The following is a 13,869-nucleotide window of genomic DNA, read 5'->3' as shown; positions in this document are numbered from 1 at the left end:
CCTGGAAATCAGCTATTGTATCTAAACCAGGATTGCTGGCTTAATTTGTTGTGGGACTTGTATATGTAGCCACACCTATTGTTGTTTTGCTAGAGGGTCTGGTCATGCTTTCAAATTTCCTTGTCAATATTTATGTGTGCATTCATAGACCGGAATTGCTCTCAGCCTTGGTCAGAGAAGTGACTCTTTGTGGAAGACAGAAGTCAATGGAGAAATAAATAATTCTCCAAAGTAAAAAGAATTAGAGACTAAGTGCTCAGCGCTGAATGGAATATTAACTTCCCCATCAGAAAGGACCAGGGATCATAGTGCGAAAGGATGCAGAAAGGATGTAAGTGCTGGAGGACGGGAAGGACAGGTGAGATGATTTTAGGATGACCTGACTCTCACATTCATGAACTCACAGCAACTACAAACATTTATACATCCTTTTATGACTAAAACTCATTATTTTAAGATAGATGAAATACTGTTTAATATAATGGAAATTGATTTTGACAAGCCTAAAGAGAACATCATTACTCAACCATTAAAATTGGAATTAAAAAAAAATTGAACAAAGTATTGATGCTCAGTTCCACCATTTCTGTTGTGTTTCTGTTATGAGTGTCCTAGCCAGAGCAACAGTATAAGGAAAATAAATTAAACAATCTGAGTCAAAAAGGAAAAAAAAAAGCTACATAGTCTGTTTGTAGGTGACATGATCTTATACACATATCATTATATCATGCTCATATATTAATAATAACATATAAACCTTAAGGATACCACTAAATAACTGTTATTAATTTATATGGTAAATTCAGTAAAATACAGGGTATAAAATTAACATAGATATTTGATTGAGAATGTATACATGTAATTTGAAAACTAAAAAAAAACTTTCAAAAATAATTTTTTTAAAATTCCACTGATAACAGCACTAAGATGAATTGGAACACATAGGAATAAATGTAACTAAGGAAATGAGACAGGTGACAGCACTCTAAAAGCTTAAAACTGTAAACATTGATGGAACAAGTTAAAAGGAAATACATGGAAAGTGATCACTCAATAGTGCATTGGAACAATTAATATTATTAAAATGTCTATAGAATTTAGATTAATCTATAGGTTCAATAGAATTTTCATCAAATTTCAGTGTCATTTTTACAGAAATGGAATAATGTCTAAAAGTTTTACAAAGCCACAAAACACTCTGAATTGTCAAGCAGAGCTATGGGTGTCACACCTCTTTGCTTCAGCTAAATTTCAAAGCTACAGTAATCAAAAATAGTATAGTAGTTGAATTAGACACAGAAATAGAGACCAACAGAACACAGAAGAGATCCCAGAAACAAACTATGCATAAATGGACAACTAATTTGTTAACCAATTTAACAAATGTTCCAAGAACGTTCTTTGATAGACAGGTAGTCTCAACCGTAAATTGTGCCAGTGAAATGAAACTTCCACAAGACGATGAATGGGATGGGAACCTTATCCCAAATCATGTACAAAAATTAGCTCATAAAACGATTCAATACGTGAAAACATAAAGCTCCAAAAAGAAAACAAAATACGAAGAGAAGCGCCATGATCTTGGTCTTGCCGGTGATTCACCAGCTGCACCTCTGAAACCCCAGGCAATAAAACTGAAGGAGCACAGGTGAGTTGGAGTTATTACCGAGCTAAGAGCATCTGCACTGAAAGAAACAGTAAATGCAATAAAAATGTATTCTAGCTACGAAATGGTAAAAATGTTTTCAAACAGCTTAACCAATACAGGATTATCAGTATCAAAACATTCAAGGAACTTCTATAGCTTAAAAGTAGACTCAATATGTCATTTAAAATGAGTAATGGAGCTTTGACTTAGCATATTCCTCAGCTCTTAGACCTCAGATTTCCCAGTGCTAAAGAGGAACCACATTTGTCCTGTACCAGATTGTCATGATTACATAACACAGACAAGGTGTGGATATAGTGTCAGGTACATAGCGTCATCTATAATTAATAAAGGATTCATTAGGTGTTTCTTTTCTATTTTAGGTAGTCTATATTCAAAGAGAAATTGGAATATTTCAAAGAAAAGGTATGTGGTTCCATTTGCTTTCCAAAGGTCTAGCAGACTGACACTATAGCTTAGGTGGTAGAGCATGGTATTAATATGCATGAGGTCTGAGGTTTGATTCCCAGTACCACGGAAAATGTTATTTTTAAGTGTAAAAGAAATTATACTTACTCGAGTGTATGCTAGCCATGGGAGGTTCGGGAACTGCCCAGTTATTGAGCTAGTGTATATATATATATATATATATATATATATATATATATATATATATATATATTCACAAATAAAATAAAATTTAAAAATGGGTAATAGCCTAAATGCTTCTCTAAAAAAGGAATACCAATAACAATTACATACATGAGAAAGTAGTCAATCTCTCTAAACAGCAGATAACTACACATTAACAGACATTGCCTCATATGTATTAGGATAGCTGCAATAAACATTGAAGATATGGAAAAGAAAAAAAGGAAAACCCTTCATCCCTTGTATAAACTCCAAGAAAGGCAGTATCTTACACTTCGAAATTACGGTAGTGTTAATCACAATGACCATGGTATGGAAATGATCTAAGGTTCACATTCAGGTAAATAGATAGAGATATCATAGTATGCCTGTACACTGCTATTTTATTCAGCAAGGAAAGAGAAACCAATCTTTCCATTGATGTCCCAGGGGGACACTCAGCTAAGTGGAATGGCCAAATGTTATAAAATCATGTTTATGCATGGAAAGGCAAGCTATAGAATCAAGTAGCATAATGGTGGTTCCTTAGGCAAGTAGTAAGGAAGAGATAGGTAAGTCTCATCCAAGAGCACTAAATTTTTGTTTTAAGATCAAGAAGTTATAGGGACAACTTATAATATAGTTAATTGTACCAAACTATTTCCTTGAAATTTGCTTAGAGCAGTGTCAACTGTCCCCACATTACCAATACACAAGAGTTTACACATGTACATGCATGCCTGCACACATGCCTGCACATACATACACACAATGAAAAGGAATCACATGGAGATAGAAATGTTGTCTAATTATACCGTAATAACTATTATATAATGTATACATATACTAAATCAGTGTGAGGTGTATCTTAAGTATATGTATGTATGTGCATATCTATTTTTAAAATTTATTACAATAAAGCAAACGGACAATGAGCTGTTCTCATTTTTTAAAACATTATTAAGCTTTGATTGGAATGAGAAATACTGGAAAACTCAGGCAGATGCCCATGTAGCAATCAGCAAGGTCTTATTAATGAAAAGTTCTAAGAATATATGACCCAGATATTTTCAACCAAACATTTCCAGAAATTGTACATAAGTGGGAACTTAATGGTCTCAAAGAGAATGAAAAGGCAGATGGTTTAACCTGTTAACCTTGTTTAAAAGCAAACATTTCATAAAGAAGAGAAAAATTGATGTTAAGAAATCAAGAAATGAGATAAATTTATAATCATTTTAATAATAACTTAATTAAAATCTGCTTTTAGACATACTCTGAAGTTCATATGAAGGAATATTATGCTGACTTTACTTAAATCCTACTGGAGGGACACGTGGGTGGGGTAGAGGGACACAGAAGGAGGCAGAATTAGGCTGTTGAAACTAGACAATGAGTCTGTAGGGTCTACTGAACTCCCCACACTTTCATACCTAAGAAGATCTATAGATATTTTTGCCTTTAAATCCAAGGAGGAGAAATAAGGTGCTATTCCAGGAGGGGGATTTGTAACTAGTAGAAGACACTTAATGAAAGTGTTTGCAACACTGTTTTACCAAAGAGTAAATCTAAAACTCGGGCTAAGGTTTTATTAATGTTGACCTATGAGAAAGTCTTGAAAACTAATTAAAACAAACCTATAAATTGCTAAGCATTCCTCAGAGAGGAAGGCTATGCATAGTCAACACATTATCAAAATGATGACATAGGATTCTAAGCGCATATGATACCCTTTCTGGATATGAGTTTCTACACTGTTGATAGTCTCATGAAGAACGTTACTTCACAGGTCTAATCCCGCCAATAAACAACTGTTCACAATTAGATTCTTCTGTTCTTCTTGGTTCTGAAAATGGATACTCACAAGAACATTTTATCCCTTTTAAATAAAATTTAGCAAAAAAAAAATAACTCAATCAATTTCCACATCTGCTTCAAATAACCTGCAAGACTTCAAAACATTGATGTTATTGTTTTTTTCATGGTTAGAATGCACTTCTCAGGACTGTGTTTGAACACATTCATACCTGGCACTCTAGCTCAAGGCTAAGACTTTTCTTTGCTTCAATGTTATAAGGAAATTTCTCTCCTAATTTTTAGAACATTCAAAGAGTTAGAATGCCATGATTAAAAAGTACATACAATTTTTATAAGCACTTAAAAACTAAAAACTTAGCTGTATATCTCTGTCACATTTTGGGTTCTGAATAGGATTGTCTATGTTTTGCATAAGACGATTTTTCAAATGTCAGTTGTTACCCCAAACAACGAAATTGAAATCAGTTCCCGATGGTTTGATTTGTTGCCATGAGTTTCCTTGAAGGATAGAATAACAAATCACTCCGGACCTCAAGGTAACAAGAATTTGATGTTATGTTGCAGAGAGCAGAGGATAAGATTTTTTCATTGCAAAGAAATGATTAATTACTTTTTAGTTGGCACAATACAGCTGAAAAGTTAAAAAACCATAGAAGTCTGTATGAATAAAAGATAAAACTAAACATTAGAAAAATGTAGCTTGAGCAATTGGCTATTCAGTTTTAAGATCTAAGAATTGATGTCCATATCCATTCCACAAAGATGTGGTCATATGTTTTACTTTTCAGCTTTTAATCTCTCTCTCTCTCTCTCTCTCTCTCTCTCTCTCTCACACACACACACACACACTTACTTGACTTGCTCTATTTATAATTTGATTTAATACATTTTCATTCTTTATCACTTGCTAAAAATTTCCTTTCAGGGTTGGAAGTGACTTTAACTCACAATGAATTCAATATTTACCTTATCCCATCTGTCTCTACCTAAGTGGCTAATAAATTTTCACTTTGGCGCTATGGAGCAGACCACCATCCATTCTGTATTTGAGTATCAGCATCCATAAAATCAGAGTATATTTAATGGATGTCTATACTGCGAGAGGCACTGACTTATGGTCTAAGTACAGCAGACAAGAAAATGGTCGCAGATTCAAAAGTTTATATTCCATCAGCTTCTGAAACACAGTTTACTACACTCAACGAGTCTTGCCTCAATAGTAGCTCCTGCTTGCCACAGGCAAAACACAGAAACCTCCCAAGTCACCATGAACAATTTACTCTAATATATAATGCAACTGTGCTATTCTATCCATCTGGCTTTAGTTTCTGAGGCCAATCACATAATGTCTAAATGCTTTGTTTCATGCGTGGGTGAGATGTATTAGCACCATGTGCTGACAGAGTTTATAAGAGGACACCAGATAACCTAGAACTGAAGTTAGAAGTTGTGAGCCCCAGATGTGGATGCTAGGATCTGAACCTGGGACATCTGCAAGAGCAGGAAGTGTGCTAAACTACTGAGCTATTTCATCTACTTCCCTTCCCCATATTTTTTCCATTCAGGTACAAAGTACTCAAATCCTGGCAGGCTCAAAGGATAAATGGAGTAAATATGCAAAGTTGGCTAAAAGGAACAAAAAACTGAACCATGAGGCCTCCATAGATAGTTTCCATTCAACACTACAAGTTCAATGAAAGACTCTAATGGAACGAACATCTGCCAATTTTGAAACTTTTGCCCATAATTCAAATTTTGAAAACCCTATAAATGGGTCACCCACAGCACACCACAAAAGGTGATTTTTATTGAGGTTGTAGACTTTCATAGTAATTGTAATTTGTAGATACAGTTTACTACCTCAAAAAATGTTTGGCTCTTTAAAACATTTTAAATTTTATTTTGTTTTAATTTTCAGTTTGATTCTTCCATCAGTCACTAGCTATATGTAGTTCTTTATTTAAGGTAGGGTCACATGAAACTCCTCCCATTTCATGTTAATATGTGCATTGATATTGTCCCTGTCTCAATTCCTAGCAATGCAGCAATTGCTACCAGAGACCATTTCACAGCTCACTTCCTGGTATTCTGGCTCTTACACTCTTTCTGCCCCTTCTTCCATGATCTTTGCTGAGCCAAAGATATAGAAGTTACCCTATAGAATCAATCAGAGAGGGCGTCACCATAATTCATTGATCTCTGGATTATGGCCAGTTGTATTTTTTATGATTGTCTTCAATTGCTGTAAAGAGAGGCTTCCTTGCCAAGGAGTGATAGCTACACTTATCTGTGGGTATAAGGATGAGATTAGAATGTTGTAAGAAATTATTCTGGGCTAGCAATGTGCAGTGGCATATTATTTCCTGGAAGCTAGCTAGGTTTCCAGTACCAGGCATGGTATCCTTTCTGTTAAGTGACCCTTAAATCCAATTAGATGGCTGTTGATTGCCGTCAGCCCCTTTCTGCACCTTATGCATATCTCATCGTGATGGTAATTAGGTGATTGTGATGGTCCATAGGTGTTCCAGACAGGTAGGACTTTTTGATTTTTTTTTCCCCTTTAACAGTTTGCATAGTACTTCTGAAACAATGGAATCTAGACTGTAGGAGAGAAGACTTCGGGTCAGATCCAGCTCAGATCATGAGTCCTTTGTCTTAAATATGTGCTGTCTTCAAAAACAAGAGTCCACCCTCAACTTTGGGTGGCAACCAAGGAGTACATCAATAATTTGTATTTTTGTGTGTTACTTGGCTGCTTAGATTGCAATCATAGTACTAGGCGTGAAGAACCAAACAGTTTTAGAATTCAGTTAATACCGTTTTGGCAATATTGTTATAATGTGTTTAAATTTTGATTCATCAATTAAGTAATTAACTTGGGGTATTATTATTTCCAATTATGAAACTCAAACATGAATAGATATTTGCTCCTGAGGTATGATGTCACAGTATTACTTTATGTTTATTTATTTATTTATTTTTAAAGGTTTATTTATCTATTTTATGTATATGCATACACTGTAGCTGTCATCAGACACGCCAGAAGTGGGCATCAAATCCCATTACAGATGGTTATGAGCCACCATGTGGTTGCTGGAAATTAAGCTCAGGACCCCTGGCACTGAGTCATCTCTCCATCCCCGTTTTATGTTTATTTTACAGACACCCGCACCTCTGATTACTGTTTAAATAGTTCTTACTCTTCCCTGTCTATTCTTTGAACATGAATGAGTTCTTTACATTTTGAAATTTTTTCTTTTTAAGTTTTTTTCCATTATTATAGTCACACTCCCCCTCCAGGCTGCCAAGGGTTTTCTAGACACTCATTTTGTTATTCATTATATCAACTGTTCCTCCCATCTTTGTGTAATCTGCGAATTAGATTCTCATGTGGTTAATGTTTTCTATGTAATAATTGACAAACACAGTAGCACAGAGCAAAACCTTTAGTTCATTATTACTAACCACCCGTGAACAGACGTGAACAGCCATTCATCACACTCCCATCTCTTTGCATCTTTTAAAGAGAGTCTTTATTTTACATGTATGTGTATGTGATTGAATACGATTAAAGTTCTACCTGAATGCAGGAGCCTACTGAAACCAGAAGACAGCAAGCATTAAGTCCCCTGGAACTAAGTAGCTTTGAGGTACCATGCGAAAGCTGGGAAGTGAACCTAGGATCTTTACAAGAGCAATGCATGTTGTAACCACTTGCAGAGTAGCTATATATTCAACATGGGACATTTTATTAAGCTCTTGCTGAAACACAGACAGACAGTGGAGAAATCCGATATGCTGCTCCTTCAGGAGAAGAAAGCTAATCCAACCTGCCAGGTTTCAATTTAGCTATCCAATATATATCCAGATGATTTTCACTCGGTTTTTCTAAGGTTCATAATGTTTTTTTTTTTTTATAAAGATTCATTCTAAATATGCATCTAGGAAAATGAACGAAACTAGAAGAGATAATATAATGAAACCATTTCACACAATAGAACTATGAGAAGCTTTATGTACCATGTCGGCATTTAAAAATAATAGAAAGCTAGAAGAGGAAAGTAATACCCAATGAAAGAAATAAATTCAATTTTTAAATTGCAGTGTCTATGGTTTCCTTTCCTCTCGGGTGCTTCTTCATTCTAATTTAGGCTGGTAACAATTATTTAATACTATGGCATAATGCAATTTTCCTTCAGTTCTTATTTGTAAGTAGAAGTGTTCATGAACCAAATACTGCATCTAAGATTAAAGTGCTGACATACTTATCTACTCAATAATTATTTTTTAAATGCCTGTGTTAGATATTGAGTAATGCAGTGGAGAACTAGAATAGTGTTCACATAAGATGTCGATATTGAGGTCAAATGGAAAAAAAATGGTGACTCTAAGTGGATATTACAGAATAACCAGAAGGCGTCAAGGATAATAGAGATAATTACATATATTGCATATTACAATTACATATATTAATATATTACATATTATAATTAAAATAATAGAGGTATGTACATAGAAAATGTCAACTATAAACTAATATCAAGTTAGACAGATGGGAAACATTGACTGTTTATATTAGAAGAGGGTCTGCAACCCAGAGACAGCAAGCCCAAGCTGGTCAGAAGCCCCACTCAGCTTCAGCAGCTCAGCGCCTGCACAGGAACGGAACCAACACAGCCCTTCCTTAGGATTGGTTACAATAAACTCATATTTTCTTGTTTAGGATGGAGATACATACATCATTTTAAGATGTTGATTCTTTTTCCTACAGTTAATTGGTTTAAATCCTATAAATCAAGCTGATGAAAGCGAAATCTTTAGTTCATGTGTGTATCATTGTCAGACTTAAAACTTCAGAGAAATCGGCTTCCAGGTTCTGGGCCAACTGCACTGTGACCTCCACAGAAATATAATAAAGGAAGTCTAGAGAATAGAGTGCTTTTAGACAAACATCTAGGAGCAGCTTTTCAAAAAGAACTAATGGAAATAAGATTAGTGTTCTCCTTCCTAAGGGTATGACACAGGAGAATTCACCTTCCTCGTCTTCCCAAAAACTTGGTATTACTTAGACTTATCTCCAACGTACTGTTACATAGCTCTTCAAAGACGAGTTATTAGTCGTGGATTCCCACAGAGATGAGAGTCAGGTAATAATTTCCAGTCAGGAAGCAGCTATGAGGTCTCAATGAAGTGAAACACATACAGTGCTTACCACAGAGCCAGACATAATCGAGAGCACCATGTCCCACAACATATTTCCACAGTGGAAATAAAATAATTGAGAACTGATTAATTAAGTACTAATGCCAGTACAGCACAGTCGCTTTTGTTGTTGACTAGGATATGGTTTTTTTCCAGGTTACAATGCTTTCCATGTGAGAGATACCAAGCAAAGACACACTGTGAGAGCTAAGTAGTCCTCTGGCAAGGCATATAGTCTTGTACATAGCATCTACATATTGTATGTTTTCATTCCCTTAGTTGAGATATTTATGTTTTGTTGGAAAGTATGTTGCACCCATTTATACATTTTGTTTTTGTTTTTGCCTATGTAGCATTTTTTAGTAATAATATCTAAAGTTTCTTTCTATATCATTCAATTTATGTCAGGCTCTTCAGGGAGAGATTTCCTTACCTACTTTGATGTCGCTTATGTTGTATGTGCATGCATGTGCTTAGGTGTTGCAGCACATATATGGTAACATGAAGGCAACAGTTGGGAGTGGATTCTCCCCTTACATCATGGGTTTTGGGGTTCAAATGTAAGTCATGAGGCTTGAATAGCAAGTGCCTTTACCTACTGTGCCTGCCTCAGCAATTGTATATTTTAACTACAACAATCATTTAAGTAGAAAACATGGATAAATTGACAGAGTACTAGATCCTTACCCTTAAGGTCAAAGACAGAAGCAGGCTGGGATAGTGTTAGATGTAGAGTGTTAAATTCATGATTCTGAGTGTGTTCAGTTATAGAAATTCTATTCATTACTACACTGGCACTCAGTTGCTATGTTGTGAGCTGATAGACATTTATTAATTATGATGAAATATTAATAAATTATTTGAATGGGAAATACCAAACTACCAAGGAGTCAACAACCCCCCCCAATCATATTTTTCCCTGAAACTTTATTTGCATAATAAAGCAGATTTGACATGACAAAAATGTTGCCATATGGTTGCATCTATATACTGTTCTCATTTGGCATCATATATTGTAAAACCTGAAATAGTACAGTCTACTTAAATATTGTGATACAGATTGATTGCCTTCTAAAACACGGTACAGCTAACTAATGTAAAAAAAATGAGATTTTTTTTTGTCCTCAAGGATTTTGTTTTATTCAGTTTTATAGGCAGTGATGCTTTGTCAATCCTTCCTTATAGCCACGGCTGCTGCTGAGCCATCTGATTATTAATACATGTACAATAATTTCAAACGAAAGCCTTCTAGTAGTGACTCAGTTACATCAGCAGCAGGCAGAAGTATGTGCTGTGTGACACAGAGGTCATTATAAGTGGGACAGCTGCTGCTGGCTGAATTTCTTCATTTCACGGGAGAAATTTATCCAGCCGGCACTGTTTTCCTGGAGTGGACGGGCAGAAGCACGGAGCTAATGAGGACAAGCTCGCGACTCTGCTATCCGACCAGCTCCTGTTAGCTTCACAGGTCTGCAGTCACAGAAGGCTCCATTAGCCTCAGCAGTCATCTCAAAGCAGGTGACAATTTTTCATTGCGAAGTCAAGACATATAAAAAGAGACGATAATTCCTAATGGGCCAGCACCAGTGCAAGAGGGAAGTATGGTCCCTACAGAGGGTTTGTTCTGTTGCATGTGCCAACAGGGGGACAGAAAGTACATTTAGAATGTCTGCGTGTCGTGAGAAGAAACAAAAGTGCAGGGTTTAGCCTGTGGTGGCAGTTTGCTGACACCTCTCCTAGGCTAAGACTATATAAAGACAAATGATACTAGGAAGCAGAGAGCCCTGGTACAAAGCGGGTGCTTTGGGGAAGGGCACAGAAAAAAATAACACAGACTCCAAACATTTTAGCAACCACATTTCTCACTGTCTATGTCTAAATTTTGTACTGAGTATACCATATAAAGGTTTTTGTAGGCATTGTCTCTTTTGTAACCAAAGAGTGGCATAGCCCTGCTTTTGGTGTAGAGGACATGCATTTTGATTAGACTACTGGTAGATACCTCAAACTACAGATATTATCAAGTGGTATAGAGAAACATTTTTTCTATGTGAACAACTCTATCATAAAACTTAATTTCTTCATTGGATATGATAGATATCAATGACAAAGGTAACCAAGTAGAACGAATATAACAAAATGCAGTGATCAAAATTATTTAAAACGTATACACACTTATTTCTGTAATTTGTACTTAATATTTCAGAGCAGTTGGCTCTGGTAATTGAAACTTAGAGAAGCCAAACTTTGGATCAGATGGAGTTGTTCAGATCGTCAGTCTAGGCTCAGGACCCGAAGCTTTATATCAACAGAACTTGCTGTTACTGGACTTCATGGCAGTTTGTTATTTGTGACTGAGATGCCTGGCCTAAAAAGCTGGGGACAGGTACTATCAGGCCCTTCACAGGGAACATTTTCTGACTCCTGGGCTAGGACATAAAATAGCATTAGAACAGAGGGTAGAGAGCTGGTTTTCAGCTCATGCCACAATACTAATAGCAATACTAGAAAAGACCATCAGCTTCCACTTCCTCAAATGTTGGGTCTAAGAAGAAACTGGGTAATCGTGAAATAACTTCAATGATACTAAAATCACATCTTATATTTTACATGCTACAGATTGTCAAGTTAACGATGCTCGCGTTCACTAACCAAGTCATGACTAGAACGTTGGTGCACCAATGGAAAACCGGTAGAAATTTGATGAAGGGTTGAAATATCTGTGAGCTGATAAACCTCCAACATGGAGAGCTTTCAGAAAAGACATAAAAGAAGACAAAATTCCTAAAGAAATACAATTAAAAACATAGTCCTAGCAATAAGATTAATTTTTTTATTTTATATTTTATTTTTAAAATATTTTCTATTACATATTTTCCTCAATTACATTTCCAGTGCTATCCCAAAAGTCCCCCATACCCCCCCCCCCCACTCCCCTACCCACCCATTCCCACTTTTTGGCCCTGGCGTTCCCCTGTACTGAGGCATATAAAATTTGCGTGTCCAATGGGCCTCTCTTTCCAGTGATGGCCAACTAGGCCATCTTTTGATACATATGCAGATAGAGTCTGCAGTTTTTAAAGAAGCTACCTGAATGTTTAATGAAACTACCACAAGAAAAGAAACTAGCTTCCCTAATAAGAGCTGCATGAATGTATGCATCTATGTATACATGCATCGACCCTTTTCCTTTTTCTTTGCCTTCTTTTTGAATCAGGGACCTATACTTTTCCCTAAACATGGCTTTAAGTAACTCTATTTTATTCTATTCAGAAGCGATCAATGAAAAATAAACATGGTGTTAGCCTTCAGAGTAGAATAATAATGAGTGGGAGAAAAGGTAAGTTTTTTAAAGAGAGATTCAGAAAAATTCTCAGTGTGTAAATGAGATGCAGACAGGAATATCAGGGATTCCAATTACCTGCTAGGTAGGAACATGCTCTGGGAGGATGACTAACCTGAATAAAGAGTATAAGGAACCAACAATGCTGCAGACAGTTTAGCTGCCAAGAAAACATGTACCCCACAAAATGAAGAGGAGACTGAAAATAACCGAGAAGATAATTATCCTATGAAAACAAAGCTATAATTGACACCAAGAGCCATGTGACATTCTACCGACTCCTAGTTTAGCCAAGGTGTCTTTCCAACCCATCCTCAAAGTCTGGTCACAAATCAAGACCAATTTCCACTCTTGTTTGTAACGGGTTTTCGAGGATAACTTGGAAATCTTTGTAAGCTATCAATTTTCTCTTTTCTCTTTGGGCCACATAGCCACTTCTTCAAATATATTACTAGGATATAAATCTTAATTGCTTGGATTTCTTGCCCAGATCATGATTTTAGATGAAGGACTCTCCAAGCTTCTGCATCTGATTTCAACTTTCAGGGGTTTCTTGATTGTTTCTTTGAACCACAGAGTATCTGGAGGTGCTCTGGGATTCCAATCTTCTTCATTACTGTGTGTTCTTTGTATCACTGTGATCCATGATCTTGTACCAAGTACAAAAGCTTTGTTGGCCAATAGTTAATCTCTTCTATCCTTTTTAAGGATTTAACATTTTACCTTAAATAATCTTGACTTCAGTAAACACAAATTTCTGGTTATGGTCTGGCCCTGACATGAGGAAATAACATTGATACTTTCAGTGTCTAGCTGGAAAATGCCAGTCTGTCATATGCACCATTAATACATCGTAGCCATTTGATCCATACAACTTTCAACACCTCATAGCCAATATTGTTATGCTATAGTTGCTATTTTATGAGCAACAAATCAGAAGCTCCAAAATATAGCCACTTATTTTGAATAATATCACTACACTTGATCTTAGCCAAAAGGCCGAGAAGCGATTTGAATAATATCACTAATAAAAGGTAGAAGGCAATAAATTTATACTAGTTTAACAATAGTACTATTCTCTATGAAAGGCTGCCATAAGACATCCTCGATAGTGACTACCTCTTGTCATTCTTACTCTTCGAAAGTAAAATATGACCTAGCGGTCACTCTAAAAGCCATAAGATATGGTATAATGTGGAATAACCTCATTAAAACTTTGAAAGCTCCG

At 35.9% G+C, this 13,869-nt stretch overlaps 1 protein-coding gene and 1 pseudogene across 1 annotated transcript in view; both read right to left on the bottom strand.

The window, feature by feature from the left end:
- Positions 1 to 13,869, bottom strand: part of Pde4d (phosphodiesterase 4D, cAMP specific) — a 1,301,793-nt gene that overhangs the window by 940,580 nt on the left and 347,344 nt on the right. The gene's annotated exons all lie outside the window — the stretch shown is intronic.
- On the bottom strand, positions 13,513 to 13,652 carry Gm52083 (annotated as a pseudogene).

This window comes from Mus musculus, chromosome 13 (assembly GCF_000001635.26).
Source record: "Mus musculus strain C57BL/6J chromosome 13, GRCm38.p6 C57BL/6J".
Taxonomy (NCBI): Eukaryota; Metazoa; Chordata; class Mammalia; order Rodentia; family Muridae; genus Mus; species Mus musculus.
Note: the sequence above shows the minus strand (reverse complement) of the source record. Positions and strands in the feature narration are given on the sequence as shown.